This window comes from Pelodiscus sinensis, chromosome 6 (genome assembly GCF_052426305.1).
Source record: "Pelodiscus sinensis isolate ZL-2025 chromosome 6, ASM5242630v1, whole genome shotgun sequence".
NCBI classification, from domain to species: Eukaryota; Metazoa; Chordata; order Testudines; family Trionychidae; genus Pelodiscus; species Pelodiscus sinensis.
In genome coordinates, this window is record NC_143057.1 from 15,310,328 (window position 1) to 15,334,857 (window position 24,530).

At 41.4% G+C, this 24,530-nt stretch overlaps 1 protein-coding gene across 2 annotated transcripts in view; it reads left to right on the forward strand.

The window, feature by feature from the left end:
* Positions 1-24,530, forward strand: part of LINGO2 (leucine rich repeat and Ig domain containing 2) — an 839,851-nt gene that overhangs the window by 466,238 nt on the left and 349,083 nt on the right. For both annotated transcript variants that reach the window (XM_025185824.3, XM_025185823.3), the window contains one exon: positions 9,496-9,579. The gene's annotated coding sequence lies outside the window, so the exon portion shown is untranslated. The remainder of the gene's footprint in view (positions 1-9,495; positions 9,580-24,530) is intronic.

Consider the following 24,530-nt stretch of genomic DNA (forward strand, 5'->3'; position numbering starts at 1 on the left):
TTGCACATTGGTGAGTGAGTGTGAATCTAAAGGTATTTGTTAGAATAAATTGCATGGTAAAGAGGACCGAATGATGTGTAAATTAATCAGTACAGAGCTAGGATTTGTCACCTTCTGCTTCAGGGAGGAGTGGAGAGAGAGATGATGGTGTACTAAAATGCTAATGTATTGCTGGCACAAGCCAGAACTAAATTACCACCCTCTCCAAACCTCCATTTACTAGTAAGTATTGGGATTGGAGCCAAGGTTGTATCTGTTTTTCCCATCTGCTCCAGATAAGGAATAAACTGGCCTGTTGGCCTTTCTTAATCCTGTGTGCCCAGGCCAAAGTTCTATAGATTGTCTGTGGGGATACGTGTGTCAGATGTTTGCTATTATTCTTGGGGGGAGGGGAGGGCGAGGTTGGAGTTGGGAGTGAGGTTGGGGAGGTTAATCCCTCATGTAGGTGTCCGTTTCAAGTCACAATGACTGCTTTCCTTTCACTTTGATTTTTCATGACAGAATTTGGCCCATGGTCTTTAGAGATTTTCTCCAGAATTCTGTAATATATTCTGAGATCCTTTGGGGCTCACAATATGTGCAGTGTATTTAAGAGAGTCCCTCATGGGTTTCGTGAGTAAAATGTTGTATTTAACAGAAACATATTACTTTTAATGCTGATGTTCTCTAGCATCCTAAAATATTAAAATAAGGCAAAGTCTGTTGAATTATGTGAATATGATTGTCCAGTCTCCTTGATTAAAACTGATGGTAAAATATTTGCAAAAGAATTCATGAAAAAGACTGGAAATCATTCTGCCAGACTTGATTCATCCCAGCCAAGCAGATTTTATTAAAAATAGGATACTCATGTAAAACCATCAGACTGTTCATTGACCTAATAAATATAATTCATTATGCTAAGGACAAAATTGTTGATTTGGTGGATGCAAAAATAGCTGTGCAGAAATGGCTTTTTTGTATAGCTTTGGACTGGGGCAAAATTTCAACTGAATCATTTTTTATCCCCAGAAATAGAATTGGCAGTATATAGATATGGAAGGATGTCCAAAACACTTCCAAAACAGAATTGCAAGACAAGAAGTCTTTGATTATAAGTATGAACTGAAATTGCAATAACAGTAAGGCAAAAATGCACACTTACATTGTTGATAAAGAATTCAAAGCAAGTGTGTGTACACACCCAATTCTATAATTTATAATCAAAATATTATAATATTTGCTGCAAAATATTAAGAGCTCAGTAATTTGTGCTGTTAAAAGGGATATTAAATGGGAAAATGTCTTAACTAAAGTCCAGACCATGAACTGGCATCGCAAGCCCAGTTACAGCTCCTTTACAGCAATCATGTGACATACAAGCGGTGTGCTATGTTTATAGGTGGCCAGGATAGTATTCCTCCTATGAAGGGAAACTTCCTATTGGTTCATTTGGGCTACTGCTGGCTGAGCATCCATCATCTGCACCCCTTCCACACAGTATGGTGTGAGAGTGCAGAGCCAGGGAGAAGCTGTGGCAGAGCTCTTCTCCACTACACTTATCCTCCACTGACATGGGGTCCATTGAGGACACTAAATCAGTGTACATCTTAAGTTGTGCAGTAGTTGTTGCTAGCCCCAAGAATATGACTAACACACACACATACCTCTCCTTCCTTCTCCTTGCACCAAGCAGAGTTCTCGTGAACAAAAAAAACTGCCCCTCTGTCTAGTGACTGATCTGAGGAATACTTTATCAGAGGGAACATTTAAATGTACTGGGGTGGAGAGTGCTTAAAAGCACTGAATTGAATAAAACCGTTGAAAATTCAAGAGAACCAATTACAAGTACAATAAGGGCCTGAATGAGAGACCCTAACAGCTGTCCAAATAACTGACTTGTTTGTTTGCTGACATTTCCCAAAAGTAAATAAGTGAAATCAGCTGAAGTCAAACTGAAACCTGATTTTAAAAAATCAGGAAATAGAAAAAGACCAGAAAAAATCATTTCAGGTTGAACAGAAAGTTTTGTTAGGTTTAATGAAAGTTTGGGTACTGTCACCCAAATAACCCATTTTTAGAGCAACTCAACTGGATTGTGAGAAATCCAAGTTTGAATTCTTATGGTGAATCAGGGACTTGAACAGGCTCGTAGGTGAGGGCCTAAGCACCAGCATATTGGGTATTCTGGGGGGGTTGTCGTTCTGAAGCTCTGCTGTTGAAACTGCTTCATTTTGTATAAATAATTATACTGGCATTGAAGCAGGACCTGGAACATGGTGTCCTGAGCATGCTAACTACCAGGTTATAGGCTATTCTGAGGTAGACTTATCTCAATCTCTCTCTAGTTGAAGCCTGTTTGTTTGCATTCCATGGTGCAGTTTGGGTTTACACGGGGCTCAACATGTGGCCCACTGGTGGGATCCTTTGAACATGGCCTCCAGTGGGAACATGCTCCACAACAGCGAGGCATCTTCCAGGTGGGATGAGCATTGAAAGATGCAAGCAGATGGGCTGGCTGAAATGGACGACTACAAGGTGTCAGTGTTTCTAGCCCCCAGAGAGGAGGTGCTGGGAGCGCCGGGGCATTGTGGGAAGTGCTTTGTATTCATGCCCATTAGTGTGAAAGAAGCTATTTGCATATATAGCTCAATGTCTGTGAGTCTGTAACACTGATGTACATGCCTCCACCCTACTCCCCTTCGCCGCCCGCCATGGTGCTCGGCTGAGTTCTGCGCCACTCAGCTGGGCCACCGCAGGAGAGCCCAAATGGCCACTTGCTCCGCTTGCTCCCCCACGGTGGCCCAGCTGAGTGGTGCAGAACTCAGCCGAGAGCCACGGTGGGAGGCGAAGGGAGGCGGGGTACGTCACAAGGGTAGGGTAAAAAAACCCCAGACACCTTTGATCAGGGGCCGGAGGGAGGAGGGACTGGCTGGGAGAGGAGCGGGGCTGGCTGGGAGGAGGGAGGTGGGGGTGGGAAGCAGAGCTGTGGGGGGGTCAGAGGCAGCGTAGCTGGCCTGGGGAGAATGGGGGAGGGGAGACTGGTGGGAAGCAAAGCTGGGCAGGGGTGGGGGTCAGAGGCCATGGGGCTGGCCAGCGGGAAGCAAAGTTGGTTGGGGGTGGAAGTCAGGGGCACGAGGCTGGCTGTGGGAAATCGGGAGGAGGAACTGGCTGGTGGGGGTGGGGAGAGGGAATCAGCCCGCGGGGAGCCAAACTTACCCGGGCGTGTGCATCCCCGACGGAGACAGAGGAGAGAGGAGAGAGAGTGAGAGGCAGGAGGAGGAGGAGAAGAGAAAGAAAGAGACGGAGAGAGAGGCAGAAGGCGGAGGAGAGCTGAGAGAGGGGGAGGGAGTAGGAGAGAGAGAGAGAGACGAGCAAGAGACCGGAGGCTCAGGAGAGACTGATGAGGAGGAGAGACCTGAAAATCCCATCTTATGACGGGCTAATTGGCTAGTTTGCATATATTTGCATATATATTTGCAGGTAAATGCAATCATACTTAAGTTGTGGCCCTTGGCATGGCTGTATCATTGTGGCCCCCGGGGCTTCCAAAGTTGAGTAGCCCTGACTTATATGTCATCAGGCTGGAGAGAATCCCCTTGTGAATATAGACTCCCAGAATAAGAATGTTTTGATTTTTTTTTCCCAAATGAAACAGTTTTATGTCAATTTTGGCAATATGTGAAATGTTTTCCTCAATACGAATCTGCTTTATTTGCAGTGGGAAGAAAATGTTTCGTCAGTAAAATTTCACCCAGCATAGCAACAAAGGCTACATCTAGACTGTAAGCCTCTTTTGAAAGAGGCTTTTCCGAAAGATACTTTTGAAAAAGCTTCTTTTGAAAATGAGCATCTAGACTACAACCAGTTCTTTTGAAAAAGCAAGCTGCTTTTTTGAAAGAGAGCACCCATGCAGTCTGGATGCTCTCTTTCGAAAAAGCACAATTTGCATTACATAGTGCCTTTTTTCAAAAGAGTACTTTCAAAATAAGGCATTATTTTGAAACAAGGTTTCCCGCAGTCAAAAAACCTGCCACATTCTTTCAATTTACTTTCAAAAGAATGCAGCATCATTCTAGATGCAGAGGAAGTTTTTTTGAAAAAAGGCCACTTTTTTAAAAAAAACCAGTAGTCTAGACACACCCGTAATGAACACCGAGCCCCACTAGTGTCACTAGGGACACATCTAGACTTGCTTTCACTTTTGAAAGAAGATATGCAAATTCAGCGTGAATTTGCATACCTTTTTCCAATCACTTTTTTGAAAGAGGTTCCTTTGAAAAAGAAAGTAGTCTAGACGTGATTCTTTCGAGAAAAAACCCTTTATTCCTAAATAAATGAGGTTTACACGGTTCTTTCAAAAAACGGTTTTTTTTCTCAAAAGAACTGCATCTAGACTGCTTTCTTTTTAGAAAGAACCTCTGTCGCGCCTTTCATGCTGAATTTCCATATCTTCTTTCGAAAGTAAAGGCAAGTCTAGACATGCCCTAGGATGGGAATACAGAAGGCATAAGTTATGACTCTGTGTGAGTGAGGGCATCACAATATAGCCGTTAGGGGGGACGCAGCCAGTCACCATGGCTTTGGACCAGATTATTTTCTCAGAGTGGTGAATGGTGGATTTGAATGAGTGATGAATTCATGAGGAGAAAGGTGCCAGTTTCCATAAAAAAAGGTGAGAGAATCTGACTCCTAGAGGTGCAGAATTAATATAATGCTGTTCCACTTCTGCTCATCATCAGGAACTCTTCATCCCACTGAAATAATTAAGGGTGCTATGATAAATGCAATATAGTTCTACAATTTTGCTATCAGGTCCGTTTGTGGCAGTATAATGGCAGGAGATGAATATACTAGATGTAGCACAGGTTACAGTGTGCAAGGGTGTTGCAAGTGGCAGTGCTATTCCTACACACATACACAAATCCATTCAATTCTCTTAATCCACCCTTATAAACCTGCTTTATATGCCAAGGCTCCCAAATTGCCTCAAATACCCGCAGAACTGTGTGGTTCTTCTTGACTTCAGGTTCTATAATGGTTTCCTCCATGCAGCTTTCAGCACTGTAGTGCACTAAAATTCATGTCCAGTTGTTCAATATGCAATATGATGTTGGAAAAAAGTATCCGGGAGCTAACACTCAAACTTCTGAGTGCACAGAAAAAGGCAGGAAATACAACAGCAAGTCCAAAATCCATTGAAAGGGGGAAAACCTTTTTTTCTTTCTCTCTTTTTTAAAAATATTTGGGCTTTGAAAACCAGTCACCCTTTACTTATACTGAAAGGTTACCCTATTGTGATTTTGAGTTCCAGGTTGGCTTCATTGATTTAAAAGGCCCCTATCATAGTGGTATATTAACTTGTCACACTGTAACATATGTGTCCTCCAAATATCCTTGTCAAATAGAGAAGTGTTATTACCTCCCCACCCCTCGAGATGATGAATCAAAGCGCAGGCTTCAGCAAGTCACTTTCTCAAAAAGTGACTTGTCCATCGTCACACCGGAAGTCTATTAGGGTACATCTACACTTACTCCCTAGTTCAAGCTAGGGATGCAAATGTAGCTGACCGAAATTGCTAATGAAGTGGGGATTTAAATATCCTGTGCTTCATTAGCATAATCTCACCCGCGCGTTATTCCACTTGCCAGCTGATTTGAACCAGGAAGTGCTCTCTGGGACGTGTTAGTTCGAACCAAAGCCCTTGGTTCAAACTAACGTTACTCCTCATTTTTTGAGGAGCACACTTACTGGTTCAAATCAGCTGGTGAGAGGAATAATGCATGGGCGAGATTATGCTAATGAAGCACGGGATATTTAAATCCCCGCTTCATTAGCAATTTCTGTTGGCTACATTTGCATCCCTAGCTTGAACTAGGGAGAAAATGTAGACGTACCCTTATAGAGCAAGGAATGGAAATTAAATCTCCATAGTGCCATGCTACTGCTCTAACCAGTAGACATCATCCCTCCCTTGTTTTCTCTTCCTCCTTGTCTTTTCTAGCACCTCCAAATTGGAAGGTCCAAAGAACATCCAAATCCTCAATTTAGCCCTTATGGCATGTCTACACTAGGAAGTTATTTTGAAATAACTTATTTTGAAATAATAACTCTGGAAATAACTATTTTGAAATAGTGTGTTCACGCTACAGGGAAGCCTTGAAATTAGTCCAAGGCTACTTTGACTTAGAGCCCCAGGAAGTTCTGGGAAGTAATTACTTTGAATGACTCTAGGGAATAATTATTTTGAAATAACAGCAGTGGAGCATCCACACTACCACTATTTCGAAATAAGTGTTATTCCTCGTGGAAAGCAGGAGTTATTATTTCAAAATAACCAGCCCATTGTTTCAAAATAATGGGCTTGGAAATGTGGATGCTCTGCTTGTTGTTTCGAAATAACTGTAGATTAGGGATGTAATAGTATAGTCAATTAACCAATAAGCAAAAGCTTATAGGTTAATGCTATAGACTATATGCATTTCTCTCCTCCCAACCTTGCCAATAAATTTTTAGCAGGCTGGCCAGCAGCTCAGCTCAGTTCTGGCTGGCACCGTGTCCAGAACCTATTCCTACTGCAACCCTGCATTTAAAGTTTATTAGAAGCCAGGCAGTCAGACAGCATGGCTCAGTTCTGGCTCAGGCTGGGTCCAGGAGCACAGACCCACCTTAGACAGGGGCTGCAGCAGCACTGGGCAACAGGCAGCCAGTCCACAGTGGGAGCTGTTTTTTTAACTGACTCCCCTCCTGGACCAGCTCCTGCCTGACACCCTGAATTGCTTCCTCTTATAAAATGGCTACTGTCCTACCCCCAGGGACTATAGAATAGTCGACTAAATGATAAGAATTCATGAGGTTACAGGACTATACAATTAACAGATATTTAACATCCCTAGTGTAGAGCAGGGATTCTGCCTCTTGTTTCTTCAGATCTCTGATGCTCTTTATTTAGTTGCTCAAAAAGAAAATCACAGTTGTTTGCACATGCACCAGAATTAGTTGTATTTGAAGTCCTTTCTCAAAATTCACAAGCCTGCAGTAATAGGATATGAGCTTTGGAAAATAATTGAAGCTTCCATGACATCATCTATTCTCATATGTCTACAGCCGTTAGTTCGAATTAACTTTCATAGGTGCTACACATACAAACCGCTAGTTCGAACTTAATTTGAACTAGCAGAGCGCTTAATTCAAACTAAGTAAACCTCATTCTTCGAGGACTAACGCCTAGTTCGAATTAAGTAGTTCGAATTAAGGGCTGTGTAGCCACTTAATTTGAACTAGTTGGAGGCTAGCCCTTCCTAGCTTGCCCTGGTGGCCACTCTGGGCCAAGCCAGGAAAACTCTTCTGCCCCCCTCCCGGCCCCGGAGGCCTTAAAGGGCCACAGTCTGGCTACGGTGCCCATGCCAGGTGCAAGCCTGCCAGCACCCAGCCAGCAGACCCTGCACCTGGCACGGCATGAACCAGCCACTCGCTGCCACCCAGCCCTCCGCCTCTTCCCAGGACCAGGCTGGCGGCTCCTAGGAGCCTGCAAGGGGCCGCAAGAGGAGGGCGCCCACCTGGTCAGGTGTGGAGATCGTAGACCTCATCCAGGTTTGGGGGGAGGCCTCCAACGTCCACAATCTCTGCACTAGGCACAGGAAAGTGGCCATATAGGGCAGGATAGCTGCCAGACTGGCCACCAAAGGCCACATGAGAACCCAGGAGCAGGTTTGCATGAAAATCAAGTTGGTCCAGTGAAACCCCCGACCCTGAGCCCTGAGCTTAGAACATAAGAACATAAGAATGGCCTTACTGGGTCAGACCAAAGGTCCATCTAGCCCAGTGGCCTGTCTGCCGACAGCGGCCAACACCAGGTACCCCGGAGGGGATGGACTGAAGACAATGACCAAGCGATTTTTCTCATGCCATCCATCTCCAGCCTTCCACAAAAAGAGGCCAGGGACACCATTCCTACCCCCTTGCTAATAGCACTCCATGGACCCAATCTCCATGACTTTATCTAACTTCTCTTTAAACTCTGTTATAGTTCTAGCCTTCACAGTCTCCTGTGGCAAGGAGTTCCACGGGTTGACTATTTGCTTTGTGAAGAAGAACTTTCTTTTATTAGTTTGAAGCCTGCTACCCATTCATTTCATTTGGTGTCCTCTAGTCCTTCTATTATGGGAACTAATGAAGAACTTTTCTTTATTCACCCTCTCCACACCACTCATACTTTTATAGACCTCTATCATATCCCCCCTCAGTCTCCCTCTTCTAAGCTGAGAAGTCCCAGTCTCTTTAGCCTCTCTTCATATGGGACCTGTTCCAAACCCCTAATCATTTTAGTTGCCCTTTTCTGAACCCTTTCCAAGGCCAAAACATCTTTTTTGAGGTGAGGAGACCACATCTGTACACAGTACTGAAGATACGGCGTACCATAGTTTTATACTTCCCCTCCTCCTTCTTCCCCTGGCTTCCCCTTCCAGCTCCCTCCTCCCAGGTTTCCCCCTCCTCTCTCTCACCCTCTGTCTTCCCCTCTCCCATCTCCTTTTCCCAGTCTTCCCAGAAGTTAAAGAGAGTTTCTATTTTTGAACACGTGTCCTTTATTTTTTACATCAGGAAGGGGGGCTAGGGAGGGGAAAGTGAAAGGAGGTGAAGGAGGAATGGGGCACGAGCCTCCGATGGGGAGGACTGGGGTGGCTCGGCTGGCTCGTCAGGGTAGAAGCTCTCCTGCAGGGCCTCCTGGACCCTGACAGCCCCTCGATTGACCCGCCTGGATGGCAGCCTGCGGCAAGTGTAGCCAGGCTGATGGCCGAGTGCTGTGATGTGCCGAGTGTGGGCACTCAGGGCACTCCAAGCCAGGACTGCTTTGCTGTCCCTCATCGAGGTAGACAAGCAAGCAGGGAATTCTGAGAACTGTCTGTCTGAGGTGGGGGGTCCAGTCCCTTTAAGCACAGCTCTTGGCTAGCCTGAGGCAGCAGCTCCACACTCTAAGTCCTAACTTGATACCCTGCCGGCACTGGTTCCGGCCAGCCTTAACTTCGGTTCAGGGTCCACTCAATGTGCACATGATAGTTCAAATTAGCAAAACGCTAATTCGTATTAGTTTTTAGGTCTAGATGCGCTAATTCAAATTAGCTGAGTTCGAATTAACTAATTGGAATTAAGTTAGTTTGAATTAGTGCTGTAGTGTAGACATATCCATAATCTGCATCAATACATAAATGTCGGTTCCTACCATCTACTATCTAAGAATACAAGTGTTCCTAATACTCTTCTATGTACCTATTTTATTAAATAATAAGGGAAGCTTTAGGAGACCCTTAATGTAACTTTAGCAGATTACGCTGGGCTGCTTGACGAGTGCTTACGGGCACTTCTTAAGATGTGCTAGCTACTCAACCTCACAAATTTAAAAATAATGAAAGAAACAACATGAGCTGTCACTGTAATGCACTGGAAGATTTCTGACCCAGTTACCTAAGTTACTTCCTCTAAAGACTTTAATGTCATCTTTTTTTTTTTTAAACTAGGTTGATATGAAGATGTACGTTCTGATACATTGAAGCAGAGGAAGAGCTCCACCAGAAGCATGTGTGATGCACAGTTTCAAAAAGGTATGCTTCTGTCAATTTATTTTGTTGGTGGTGATTTTGTCCATCACTGATTTACATTTACAGTAACCTCTCAGTTGTTACAATGATTCCCCCTCTCATATTGTTGGCTATCTAGTTTTCCTGATGAAAACTGGCCTTTCTTTTAACAAAACACAAGTGTCTGTTCTGCTGGCTTAGCTAATAGAGATTTCATTTTACAACTGAGACCAGAACCTGCTGTAGTCCACATACAGGACGGACTGTTGTATAATATAAACAGTGTCTCCTCTTCATGTGGGACTAGTACCTAGGCGTATTTATGAACAATAGGCCTGTTCTCTTTGGACACTGGGCTACCTAGTGGTTAGGATACTGTGCACCCAGCAACCCAACCACCATACCACAGTGGCGGAAGCACATATTTGTAAGTTATTGAAGTAGGAATAAGATCCTCCAGAAAAGGGCACTTTTTCCGGAGGATCGGGGCCAGTGTAGACGCTCTTTTCCGGCTTTTTTAAAAGGCCGGAAAAAAGCGGCGGACATTTTTATTTAAATGCCGCGGGGGATATTTAAATCCCCCGCGGATTTCCCTACGATGACTGGTGAAATTTACATGCCCCTTCCGGAAAAGGGGCCAGTGTAGACGTAGCCAATAGGTGGCTCAGGCAGTGGTGCTATAAGGAGGGCTTTGGGATGTATGGCCACTGGGAAGCATTCACGGACAGAGGACTGTTCTCTCAGGATGGACTTCACCTAAGTAGGGAAGGAAACACACTTCTAGGATGGAGGCTGGCACAACTGATTAAGAAAGCTTTAAACTAGGAATTTGGGGGAGACGGTTGGGAGATGTCCAGGTAATCTATGCCGGATTTTAACATTGAGAGGGAGGAAAATGAAGTAAGAAAGGATCTAGCCGGGGGTAGGAGAATGTACATAAGGAGGAAGGGCAGAGTAGATGCTAGTCTAATAGGTCATATTGGAGGTACAATGTCCATGCCAAATGGGGTAAAGAATGTGAGTGAGATGAAACAGCAAAAATTAAGGGCTGCATCTAGACTGGCAAGTTTTTTCACAAAAGCAGCCGCTTTTGCACAAAAACTTGCCAGCTGTCTACACTGGCCGCTTGATTTTGAGCAAAAGCACTGACATTCTACTGTCTGAAATCAGTGCTTCTTGCGCAAATGCTTTGACATTTCCGTTCGGGCAAAAGCCCTTTTCTGGAAATGTTTTTGCGCAAGAGGGCCAGTGTAGACAGCTAAAAACTGTTTTGCGCAAAAAAGCACCGATGGCGAAAATGGCAATTGGGGCTTTCTTGCGCAAAACCGTGTCTAGATTGGCATGGACGCTTTTGCGCAAAAGCACTTTTCTGTTAAAAACTTTTCAGTTAAAAGCATTTGCGGAAAATCATGCCAGTTTTGACGTAGCCAAGATGTTTGTACACCAATGTGAGGAGCCTAGGTAACAAAATAGAGGAACTAGAGCTACTGGTCCAGTAAGTGAAACCAGATATTATAGGAAGAACAGAAACATGGTGGAATACTAGGCATGACTGGAGTACAGGTATTGAAGGGTATGTGCTGTTTAGGAAAGACAGAAATAAAGGTAAAGGTGGTGGAGTAGCATTGTATATCAATGATGAGGTAGATTGCAAAGAATTAAAAAGTGAAGGAATGGAGAAGACAGAGTCTGTCTGGGCAAAAATCACATTGGAGAAGAAAGCTATTAGATCCTCCCCTGGGATAGTGCTTGGGGTGTGCTATAGACCACCAGGATTTAATCTGGATATGGATAGAGACCTCTTTAATGGTTCTAAAGAAGTAAATACTAATGGAAACTATGTAATCATGGGAGACTTCAACTTTCCAGATATAGATTGGAGAACAAATACTGGTACTAATAATAGGGTCAGATTTTCCTAGATGTGATAGCTGATGAATTCCTTCATCAAATAGTTGTTGAACCAACAAGGGGGGGATGCTATTTTAGATTTGGTTTTGGTGAGTAGCAAGGACCTCATAGAAGAAATGGTTGTAGGGGACAAGCTTGGCTCGAGCAATCATGAGATAATTCAGTTCAAACTAAATGGAAGGATAAACAAAAATAAATCTGAGACTAGGGTTTTTTATTTCAAAAGGGCTAATTTTAATAAATTAAGGAAATTAGTTAGGAAAGTGGATTGGACTAAAGAATGTATGGATCTAAAAGTGGAGGAGGCCTGGGATTATTTTAAGTTAAAGTTGCAGAAGCTATCAGAAGCCTGTATCCCAAGAAAGAGGAAAAAATGTATAGGTAGGTGTTTTAGACCAAGTTGGATGAGCAAGAATCTCAGGGAGGTGATTAAGAAAAACAAGAAAGCATATAAGGAGTGGAAGATGGGAGGGATCAGCAAAGAAAGCTACGTTATTGTGTTACCAGATTTGCCCAATACTCTGGGGTATGCTCATTTATCAGGGTTACCCTTATGGGACTGGGGGATGGTTAACAGTTCTATCCGTGTGCTGTTGGTGCTTACTTGGGCTCTCATATGGAGCTGAATTCTCCCTGCTGCCAATTCCCCCTCCCACTGGAGCTCTCCTGCGGGAACTAGGTTCCTCAGGATGGGGTTCTTACCACCTTGGCAACACACACAGACACTCACACCCACTAACAGAGCACGTCTGAGAGGACTGGATACTCAGCACTCACAAGCTGACCCCCTCATATGTCCCTGGACTCAGCTGGCTGGGTTTCACAGCAATGCCACACTGCACCCTCATGTACCTTTGGACTCCGTGGGCTGGATTAAACAGCACTTTAAGCTGCCATCCTCATAAGCCCCGAGGTTCAGCACCCCCTATCCCCACTTTCACACCACAGTCATTCACCGGTAAACCAAACGATGAGCAAAACCCACAGGATTTTGAGCACTACAGGGATCTTTTGCTTGGGTACAAGAAGCGTTGTTGCAGAGCGAATGGGGAAGCCAAAACAACACCCCTTAAGGAAGAGTGAGCAAAAGAGAAAGAAAGAGAGAGAAGCAACCAGTTTAACAATGAAAGTGATTTATTTCTGAGTAGTGAATAGATATCAAAAGGTTACAATATTAAATCTAACAATTACAATATTAAATCTAAATTGAAACTGATTACAAATGTTAGGTAACCATATAACAGTTTACACAGGGCAGGGTCAGGAGGCTATGCTTAGAGAGATAGTTGATGAGAGAGAGAAAGAGAGAGAGAGAGAGAGAGACCTCACCACTCCACGGAGCTTGCACTGATCGGGGTTCCCAGATGATGATGGTAGCCGGGGGTCCAGAGGGCAGGAGAAAAGCAGGACAGAGCCCCCAGCACGATCAGACAGGAGATGAAGAAGTCTCAATGGAACTGATGCAGTTTAAGTCCAGGTATCAGAACAGTTTTCTTGGGACAAGGATAGGAGTTTTTATAGGGATAGTTCAAAGAGAAAGAGGAGAGACAATAGAGACTGATCACCCCTGGTTATGGGTGATGTTCCTTGAATGAGCTCACAATGCAACTAGGCAGTTTCAGTATTTTAGATGTCAATAGGATCGTTACTAGAATTGGTCTGATAATGACTAATTTGGGTGTGAGCAGGCCTAGGTTCATTAGCATCTGGAGCAGGGATTTCCCATCAGGCAGTGCTTCTCTGCTTTCGGTGTCCCATAGTTCACTGCGGTTCCTGCCTTGGAAGAGCTGCTCTCCATTCTGTATGCTAATGAGATGTCCCTCTGTTCCATCTTTAATGTAAATGAGGCTGGGGTGTTTCCTTAATTGTATCACCCTTGTCTGAAGCAGCTAGGTGTGTCTTCCCTGGCCTTTTCTTTGCTTTGTCTTTGATTCTAGCAGAGGCCTGAGGGAGGGGGATGGTTTTCCATGAATGTCACTCCCTGACTCCCCAAGAGCACAAGGCTGACAGGCGACCAGGTTCTGGTTCCCCAAGAATCACAGAGCTGGTGGGTAACAAGTGAGGTTCGAGCATGTAGGGACAAAGTGAGAAAGGCTAAAAGTCATGTTGAGTTGGACCTTGCAAAGGGAATTAAAACCAATAGTAAAAGGTTTTATAGACATATAAATAGGAAGAAAACAAAAAAAGAGGAAGTGGGACCGCTAATCACTGAGGATGGAGTGGAGGTTAAGGATAATCTAGACATGGTACAATATCTAAACAAATACTTTGCTTCAGTATTTAATGAGGCTAATGAAGAGCTTAGGGATAATGGCAACATAACAAATGGGAATAAGGATATGGAAGTAGATATTACCAAATCCGACGTAAAAGCCAGACTCGAACATCTTAATGGAATGATTGTAGTTCCTGGTCTGTCATCATCTCCAAACAGGGTCAGAATGCATTGCAGGGGGCAATTACAAAATAATTGGTGTCCTTCATAGACTTTAGAGAGCATCCTTTTCTGAAGTACTGATTTTTCAGAAGCAGGCCATTGACCACATACAGGTCCTTTTTGGGCCTGCCAGTGTGGAAAAAGGTCTACACCTACTCCTCTAACCCCACCCTCTTTGGCAAAGTTCCATATGTTTCTGGCATGTTCCAGCTTTTGCCCTTTCATCTCGAATTTTCAGGGGTAGCCAAGTCAGTCTGTTACAGAAAAAAACAACAAATGGGGTGGTAGCACGTTATAGACTAACAAAACATGTAGATGGTATCCATCTACATGTTTTGTTAGTCTATAACGTGCTACCACCCCATTTGTTGTTTTCACCTCAAATTTCTTAGTCATCTGCAAAATGCTGGAATTGCTGCCAAGACAAGGTCAGTGTAATCCTTGACATGTTTCTCTAAAGCCTTTCCTTACCCCCTTATGGACTGCTAAATAGTGTCTGATTCAGGGAATGCTTTTCCCTGATATGTGTTCAGTGTTGTCTTTACTACTAGTACTTAGGCCATATTGCTGTTACTTTGTGGTTCCTTGTATTCTCACTTGCTATGTGTGATCTGGGTCTAAGTGATTCTGTGATGATAAATTAGTGTTTCTTTCAGGAAATAATAGAGATGTAGCTGTGTTAGTCTGATCTTGCTGAAACCGAAGAAAGGACCATGTAGCACTTTAAAGCCTAACAAGATGGTTTATTAGGTGATGAGCTTTTGTGGGCCAGACCCACTTCCTCAGATCAAATTCTGGAAGAGAATTGGCATTACCATATATACCAAAAGAATACAATGGAAAAAATGAAAAAAAAGTGTTATAACATGTTCACTTTTTTCATTGTATTCCTTTGATATATATGGTCATGCCAATTCTCTTCCAGAATTTAGTCTGAGGAAGTGGGTCTGGCCCACAAAAGCTCATCACCTAATAAACCATTTTGTTAGTCTTTAAAGTGCTGCATAGTCTTTTCTTATAGGAAGTGTTATTGTAGCCATGCTGGTCCCAGGATACTAGGGAGATGCTGTTGAGAAGTAAAACAATTTTTTATTGGACAAACTTCTGTAGGTGAGAGAAGCTTTTGTGCTTACACAGAACTCTTCTTCAGGTCTGGGAGTTAGTTTCCCAGATCTGAAGAAGAGCTTTGTCTGGCTTGAAAGCCACATCACAATACTGACCTCTTTTTATAAAGTGCTTTTGATATCTACTGATGCACACTCCTATATAAGAGCGAGGTGCATTTATAACAGACAGAAAATCTGAAGTGGAGACATTAGTGATTTTCCATAGAGTGATTTTCCATAGATCAGAAACAGGAGTCCTAGTCAGAGCTGGGATACGAATTCAAGGAGTCCTTACTGCAGTGGTGGGTAATAATCTGGGCCCTTAATGGCTTCTTCCATCCTACTTGCTCATTTGGGCTGTGTCTAGACTGCAGGATTTTTTCGAAAAAAGTAGCCTTTTTTCAAAAAAACTTCACCTGCGGCTAGACTACAGCCACGTTCTTTCGAAATTAAATTGAAAGAACGCGGCTTTTCTTTCGACGGCGGTACTCCTCATTTCACGAGGAAGAACGCCTTTTTTCAAAAGTGCTCTTTCGAAAAAAGGCATTCTTGAATGCAAACAGGGTTTTTTCGAAAAAGAGCATCCAGACTGTCTGGGTGCTCTCTTTTGAAAAAGTGGCTCACTTTTTTGAAAGAAGAGATTGCAGTCTAGATGCTCTTTTTCTAAAGAACCTTTTTTGAAAGTATCTTTCGAAAAAGCCTCTTTCGAAAGAGGCTTGCAGTCTAGACGTAGCCTAGGTGTGCTGCTCCATTGAAATGTACTGCTGATATAGACTCAATGGAATAAAGAGAAAGCAGGGGAGGAATTTGGGTGTCCGAATCATGGTGTAGTTCATACTTAAAGCCTTGCTCAGGTGCATAAAGGTAGAATCTATGCCATCATAAATTAAATAAATTTAAATAAAACAGGTTTTATGGATGAGCTGTTTCTTGACATTTAACGGCTCAGTTACAGCACAGCATATGTTGTATGCTATATCTAGAAACATTTGTTTTATTTAGTACACCAATTAATAGTAAGATGGAAAAGTGGGTAGTGCAGGGTGAGAGATGTTTGCTCCACACACAGAATAGATTTCAAAGTTTGAACCTATGGTAGTTTGCATTCATATCGACATTTCTGGTGAGGAAAGCATTTTACACAGCTTGCATGACCTTTTAAGAGGTAGACACAATGAGTAGCTAATACATCTAAAAGCAAGGTTCGTCCCTTCAAAGAAAAAAGGCTGGTGGTGGTCATATTCAAAGAAGTCTGGCAGGATGGAATGAAACAACAATTAAAAAGAAATTCAAGGCTGACACTTGAAGGTCAAGACACTTTTCTGTGCAGTGTGTGTATTTTCCCAGAATAGGAACCCTGGTGGAGATCATAGATTTCCTTTATAGCAAAGATCTTTTAGAACAACTGCAGCTAAGTGCACATAAAATCAGGTTTGTATCACAGATGTGTAATATTTGCATTTAAAGAGAAGTAACAGCAAAAAGAAGGGGCTGGAGAAGAAAGAGGGCCTAGTAAGGGAATACAAACTCATTTAAGGCCCTGACAGAATTTGAGTAAAGGACAGAGAAATAACTGAGGGATTGTGAAGCTATTTTGAGTCAAGGGACTTTAATTTATAGGAAGAGTAATGGGCCAAATTTTCAAAATGCCCAGCATATTGGTGGCTGATTTTTTTCAAAAAAATGTATGCAGTTTTCAAAATGAAAGCTGCTGGATGCTGAATACTTCCAAAAGTGTGGTCCTACCTGAAAATTTGGCTCCACCATGACTTGCTGTGGCTCCTCAGGAAGTCTGTGGCTTGGATACAGATATCCTGAGACCCACTCTAGTGCCTGACCCACAAGGACACTTTTTCCTACTTCATGTAAGTGTTGAAATGGCCAGTGTGGCTGTGTTTACATTGGCATCCCTTTCCGGAAAAGGGATGCTAATGAGACACATCGCAATTGCAAATCTGCGGGAGATTTAAATATCCCCCGCGGCATTTGCATTTACATGGCTGCCGCTTTTTTCCGGCTTGGGGATAAGCCGGAGAAAAGCGCCAGTCTAGACGTGATTCTCCGGAAAATAAGCCCTTTTCCGGAGGATCTCTTATTCCTACTTGAAAGAAGTAGGAGATCCTCCAGCAGCCATGTAAATGCAAATGCCGCGGGGGATATTTAAATCCCCGTGGATTTGCAATTGCGATGTGTCTCATTAGCATCCCTTTTCCGGAAAGGGATGCCAATGTAGACACAGCCTGTGGGTTTTCACTAGTTTCCAATATAGCTGTTTAAACAATAATCACATTTACTTCAAGTAAACAGGGGATTTGTCCTTCTGCAATAGAAACTTGTGACTGCAATATTACACAAGAAACCAAGCATGAACAGAACATAGTGGGTCCAGTTCGATCTTAGTGTAATGCCACTGAAATCAGTAGAGTCACAGAGAGCCAGTGGAGAAGGATGAATTTTGCCAATTACCATTTAAAGCATAAAGAAAATAATTTGACTTTTAAAAAGATGTGGCCAAACCTGAGAAGAATATACAGCAACTACATGTGATAAATCGTGGAATATGATACCATGTTCATTTAAGGAATGTGCAGAATGTGTTTCTAAGTGGCCACTTAAGACATGATGTTGCTATGTAGAGTTCTCGCCAATTGCAAACACTTCATTTTATGCTTGAAAAAATTAGTTAAATTTTGTCCTGACCTTGAACATTTGTTGATATTTACGAAACAACAATCATGTAATAAGAATTTCATTTGCACCTATAATCATGATTTATAATCATTAACCTTTTTGCTGTCAATGTCTTTTATGCATGCTGATCTGAGTGGAAGAAAGAGAGGGTAGGGTGAGCAGGGGACACATAATTAGTAAATACTATAATTAGCTCCTAGTGCAATACTTGCTATCATTTTGGTAGCCAAGATTTCAGTTTTACTCAGGTATTAAGCTTTCCTTGAGGAAAGGATATTTTCTTTTTTTTTCTTTTCCTATAACTTTCATGTTAAAAGATATTGAATTGTGTATACGTTAAGATGTCTTTCAATTAAGACTCCTGTACTCTACAGCAAATGTAACACATAACCTCGTAAGCAAGGAAATGAGAAATGAAGCTATTTAGCAATATATTCCTTCCTCTCCATTCACAGAGAGAGAGGTACATACATGCACTTCATCCCTTAATATGCCACCATCTGCCTTGGAACAAATATCACAGCCTGACCCTATTCATAGAAGAGCGGCCAGAATTCCAGCCCCCTTTCTTTAAAATGGTATAATGCCACTGAAGTCGTCAATCGCAATCAACAGACCAGATCTGCCCCATAACATTACTTTCTGCACAGTTCTGCCTCCCCTCCCCACACTCTCCTACACATTTCCACTTTGGGAAGGGAGGGCTGAAAGAATGGTTTTCTAGAAATTTCAGCAGTAGACATAATAAAGTTAAATTCTTGGCCTCTGTTTTGCAACCAATGCCCCATTTGTGACGGTGGATTTTATAATGTGCATGTGCATGACACTGAACTAGTATAAACTGACATACTTTACGCACATCACTGAACAACCATTCAGTTGTAACTAGTTTTTAATTCCTAATAGTCTTCAGTAGAGTCATGCCAACAATCTTTATGTCACAGGGTTTGTGTCCTACTGTAGGTCCTTCCAGCTATCCCATTCAATTAACATTTTGTTCTGACATGCCGTTGTCACTCTCTCAGTTCCATATTCAGTTGCTGCTCCACTTCCTCTTAACATCAATGAGACTTTTTTTTTCTGTATCTACTTGAATTGAGTAAATTTCCTAGTCCAGACCTACACTTTATTTATCATATGTCCAAATATTACATGTTGAAGAGGTGCTTAAAGCTGTGTTTGGCATATTGCACATTACCTTTACATTATATTTGTACTGAGCTCTTTTCATGGAAGAGCATGCTTCCCTTTCAAGCATAAGGTATTGTCTGTTTTAGATATCTCTTTTCTTCCCTCATTTCATCTTTGCCATATATATTCAGGCACTGCTAAAGTTTTCTTGTTCTTTAAAGAGTAACTTTTTATTAGAAGCTCAGGCTCATGACTATCACTAACACAGCAATAAGAAATTTAAATAATCATGTCTATTTCTGGGCCCTAATTCGGCAGAATACTTGCGTTAGTTTTAGCATGTGAATACTATTTGCTTTAGTTTTAGCATGTGATTAACTCCATCCATAGTCAGCAAAATACTTAAAAATGTGTTTAGGTAGAACTATGGGTTTTGCTGAATTATAGCTCTAGTCTTCAAATGGCCCAGAGTACTGGATCCTCAGATTTGTTCCTGCTATATGAGTATGAATGCTTTACCAGGAATGGAGCTGCACTATTTACTGATGTGTTGGAAATAGAGAATGGCCAAAATGGACAAACTGTCTTAAATTTAACTTTTTTCTATTTAAAGCCAATGGCCATTCTCTTACGCACAACTGCCAGAAGTCAATATTCTAAATAATTATTTTGGAGGATAATATTGTATTAAAATGCAGGATTTTTGGTGCTAGAAGTCATTACTTCTTAAGGAAACAGGACAATAATATTTGATTTTTTTCTCTTAACCTTGTTTTCCTCCCAAGCCCAATGTCTGTAATAAAATGTATCATAAAGTGTCTCCATCTTTCACCGACGTATTTTTCTCCCCTTAACTTCCCTATTCTGACTGTGTGCTTTGTGGGTCAAGAAACTAAATTGAGGGCCTTAAAGTATTAACAGCACCACAACAGAGTGACCTTGTTGTTTGTTTTTCTACTACAAGTCCTCTCTGATTCTTTTCTACTCTATAAGAGATACAATCTGATGCTTCTCATCAGCCCACTTAGCCATGTATTCTGGTGTCCTGTATCCAGCAGCGACCAATAACCAATGCTTCTGAGTAAAAGGGGGGAGACCTCACTCTTTCAGCAATAGAATGGTTCTTCCTGAACCCTGAAGCAATTAGCTTATTCTTATTAGCATGAGAATGTTCCTGTCCTTTGAGACATTAATCTGCCTCTTCAGTAACTTCATGTTTTGTGCATGGTCATATTTTGTATCTTACCATTGCTGTTATTTAACTACATGTTCATAATTAAATTACATTCTAGTCATTCATTTTTTTAAATCAAAAGATATTTAATTATCAAGGTTTAGCACTTATAATATTTCATTTAGATTTGAAATCATGTCTAATTCATAGTACAGAAGTCTTTGTTCCATGTCAACTTAAAAAATAGTGGAAGTCCTGAGAGACCTTTTTATCAAAACCTACAAGCATGCATGAGACATCTGACATATGGTGCATGTGCTGTGAACCAAGATTGAAAGGGTGATTCACTGTTCATCTATCAGAGAAGCAGGTTTAGCAGTTCATAATTTATACCGATCCAATTTTCCCAACAGAGTTCTCCCTAGATACAGAAAAACCTGAAAAACACTGTTCAAAATTGGTAATTATAGTTTCCTTTGTAATTTCCCTTGTAAAGTATTCTCATTGAAATGCACTTTGTGATACCCTGCCTGGATTGCTAATTCTTTTCAAAGAGAATGCTTAGCTGAGTTATGTTACTAATCAAATGTATGCCTCCAGCAACCTTTCTTTATGTGTGTGTGTGTGTATATATATATATTTCAGAAATGTTGCAAGAGTAAAGGAAACTATGAGTGTGAAATATGTTCCCAGTACTGATCCTTTTAACAAAGATTTAGTAAAGATTTAAGCTTGCACCATATAATTTAAAATGACTGATCTATTAACCTGTTGAGGTTATTATTCAGTGTTCCAGAATATTAATCCTTTTCTCTAATTAAACTAACCTTTTAATAAACTGCTTTGTGTCTTGACACTGCATTTGGCTTTAGCTATAGTGGAAGAAAATGAGGTATTTTTGAACTTGTGATATTGTCTGTCATGTAGGGAAGATATTTTGTGCACCTATGGGGAAATTCCAGGCTTGTGGTCACTCCCTTAAGCACAGCTTTCAGAAGTAAATATTCTGGATAATTAGATTATTTTGGGGAATGATGATACATCAAAATGTAGCATTTTTGGCACTAGAACTCATTTCTTAAGGAAACAGGAAGATAATATTTGATTGTTTCTCTAACCCATTTTCCCTCCAAACCTAGTGTCCATAATAAAATGCGTCATAAAATTTCTCCATTTTCCTCCATAATATTTTTCTTCCCTTAACTTTCATATTCTGGCACTGTGCTTTGTGGATCAAGAAACTGAACGGAGGGTCTTAATGTACACCAGGGACCACAACAGAGTAACTCAGACATTTTTCTGAAGTTCCTATTTGTAGCAGAAGGGAAATCTGAAGTAAGCCAGAGATTGCCTGAATAATGAATGCTTTCCTTTGCCTGAAGAGTGTGTATAAACCTGGACATTTCTTATTGTGTATTTTCTTTATACTTACTGCCAAGTTCCTTACCACTCTGATTTTTTTCAGTAAACTTTCATTTACTCTTCTTATGTTTTTTCATATATTGTCTTACTTAGAGGATTGATTTTTTTCTCTCTTGCAAACCTGTCTTCTTTTTCTCATTGGACCCTGGCATGCACTCAGAATGGCAAGTTTCTTATACCATAGCTATTCTTAAGGCATGAGACTGATGAGAGTCAGGTTTTTAAATATACTGCAGGATTAGGCATATAATAGATGTTTGCAGTTGGGCACAGTAAAAAGGCCATAAAAGTACAGAAAATAAGCTGTGAAGCAAACACAGATATTTTCAATAACATGAGGCAGAGCATGTTAATCTAATGAATTTATCTGTGTATTTTTTCAAGTTTCTTCCTGTGTAAATGGCCTGGTTAAGGGATATGTGACTGTTGTCAGAATAGTGCAGTAAAAGTGAAATGTATGTTTAGCCTACCAAAATGCAGCAAACATCTCTAGCAAAGAATGTACATAATCAACTTTCCAGCAACACAATTAGAATATTCAGTGGAAATAATTTACTACTCTGTTATGTTCTGCAGAGGAATGCAGCATTCCTATTTCCTTGTCTTAATCTCTCCAATGCCTATGTGCAAAAATGCACATATGCACTAAGTGTATCGGCTGATTCCCAGGGAAAAAGAATGACCTTTTAGAAGTAGTTAATAGAAGCTATTTTCAACTTCTAATACCCTGTCTTGGTAACAGTAAAGTTTGTTAGTGATAGCAAGATGAAAGCTTTCTGCTGCCAGTAAATGTATTTGTTAAATGTTGTACATTTCAGAGCACCGGCTGGAACCTCATCCAGAGTAAATTAATGTAACTCACTCCAAGTCATGAGTGTATGTTGATTTACATTCTATGAGGATTCTGCACTGCATCATAATTTCATTGCAACTTGTTCAAAATCACTCTAAACATAAGGGTTCCAGATGGTTTAACAAAAAATACTGAACTCCCCCACCCCCCAAAAATGGGAAAAATTTTGTTGTACAAAAAAACCAACAATCCAGCAAAAGTTGTTCAGCAAAAAAAAAAAAAAGGGAGGTGGGGGACCGACCAGGGCCAAAATACAGTCATGGCCCTTTTAATTCCCAATCCACTCCATCCTCCCCCTGCTCCAGCCAGCCCAAGCTGTGCCTTCCGGCAGACACCCAAGCCAAGAAAAAACAGAAAATACAGCACATTTTACATGTCTGGTATTTTCTGAATTTTTTTACTGGTCAGAAGGCGCAAATCTCGGGCTGTCCAGTTTAATACTGGACACCTGGTAACCCTATCTAAACAATGGAAGCTCAATGGAACACAAGATTGCATGGATAGGATAGGGGCTTTTTTGTTCTGAAGTAGGGCTCATTCTGTCCTGATTTTGCATTGCTTGCATTATCACATTATAATGAAACTAGAATTGAATTTGAATCAAAACTTTAGATCAAAACAAGTCTTTGAGGAAGTGCAGATCCAGATTAGGATCTGATCTCTGCAGCTCAGGCTTATTTGCAAATGAAATATCCTCAGGAGTATAAAGAGAAGAAGCTCTGGAAACAACATTTCTCCATCATAAAATAGCCTGGTACTACATCCCAGCATCTGATGAATAGCTCCATTCAACCAATGGGAGCATCTTGCTGCACTGGTAAATTTAGATACCTCCCAGATCAAACAGCTTGGTAATAGATATACAAAGTAGTTACAAGTCAGAGTACTGAGAAGTAAAACCTCCAATTGGGAGGTCTTTCTTTCTTTCTTTCTTTCTTTCTTTCTTTCTTTCTTTCTTTCTTTCTTTCTTTCTTTCTTTCTTTCTTTCTTTCTTTCTTTCTTTCTTTCTTTCTTTCTTTCTTTCTTACTTACTTACTTACTTACGATTTATAGTTCTCTTGGCACCACAAACCATTTTAGGAATACACCTTGTAGTCAAAATCTAGTCTTCATCTATAACAGGTCATAGAAAAATAGATAATTTTATAGTTCTCTGGCAAATGAAGGTCCATTCAAAATGAAAACATTTCATTACATCAATTAATTTTCCTGCAATTTTTTTAAAGAAAAAAACAGGGTATGGGAGTTCTCATAGGGTGCATGTACATTTGCTCCTTAGTTCGAGCTAGGGATGCAAATGTATGCGACAGAAATTGCTAATGAAGGAGGGATTTAAATATCCCGTGCTTCATTAGCATGATCTCGCTGGCGCGTTATTCTGCTCAACAGCTGATTCGAACCTGGAAGTGCGCACCTGGATGCGTTAGTTTGAACCAAATCCCTTGGTTCAAACTAACGTTACTCCTTATGCCAGCAAGATCATACTAATGAAGCACTGGGTATTTAAATACCTCCTTCATTAGCAATTTTGGTCGCATACATTTGCATCCTTAGCGCGAACTAGGGAGCAAGTGTTGACATACCCATAATGTCAAAAGGTTTTGCTTTGATCTGTAACTGTTTTATCACACAGTGGTTTAATGCCCATTCCTCAAATGAAATAAAAAAGACTGGACTTTGGGGGAAGGAAACATGTTACATCAGGAAAAAATGAGAAACATTTGGTTAGCCGTGGTGGTAACTTTTTTCATGTGATGATGGCTGATAAATCACTGGCAAAAGAAGTGTCATATGTGATTCAAGCCATTATATATTTTCTAAGGGTACGTCTACACTAGCCCCCTAGAACGATCTAGGGAGGCTAATGAGGGCGACCGGAATTGCAAATCAAGCCTGGGATTTAAATATCCTGCGCTTGATTTGCATGTTCCTGGCTGGTCACAATATTAGAAATTGACTAGCCCAAAGTAACTGCCCACGTCTACACACAGCAGTGAAACGGGATTCCGGAATAAAGCCCTAATTCGAATTAGCTGGTATTCCTCCTGCAATGAGATTTACTAGCTAATTCGAATTAGGGTCTTTAAATTGGAATCCCGTTTCACTGCTGCGTGTAGACACGGGCAGTTACTTCGGGCTAGTCAATTTCTAAAATGGTGACTGGCTAGGAACATGCCCTCATTAGCCTCCCTAGATCAATCTAGGAGGCTAGTGTAGACAGACGTACTCTAACAGAAGAGCCCTTCCCTC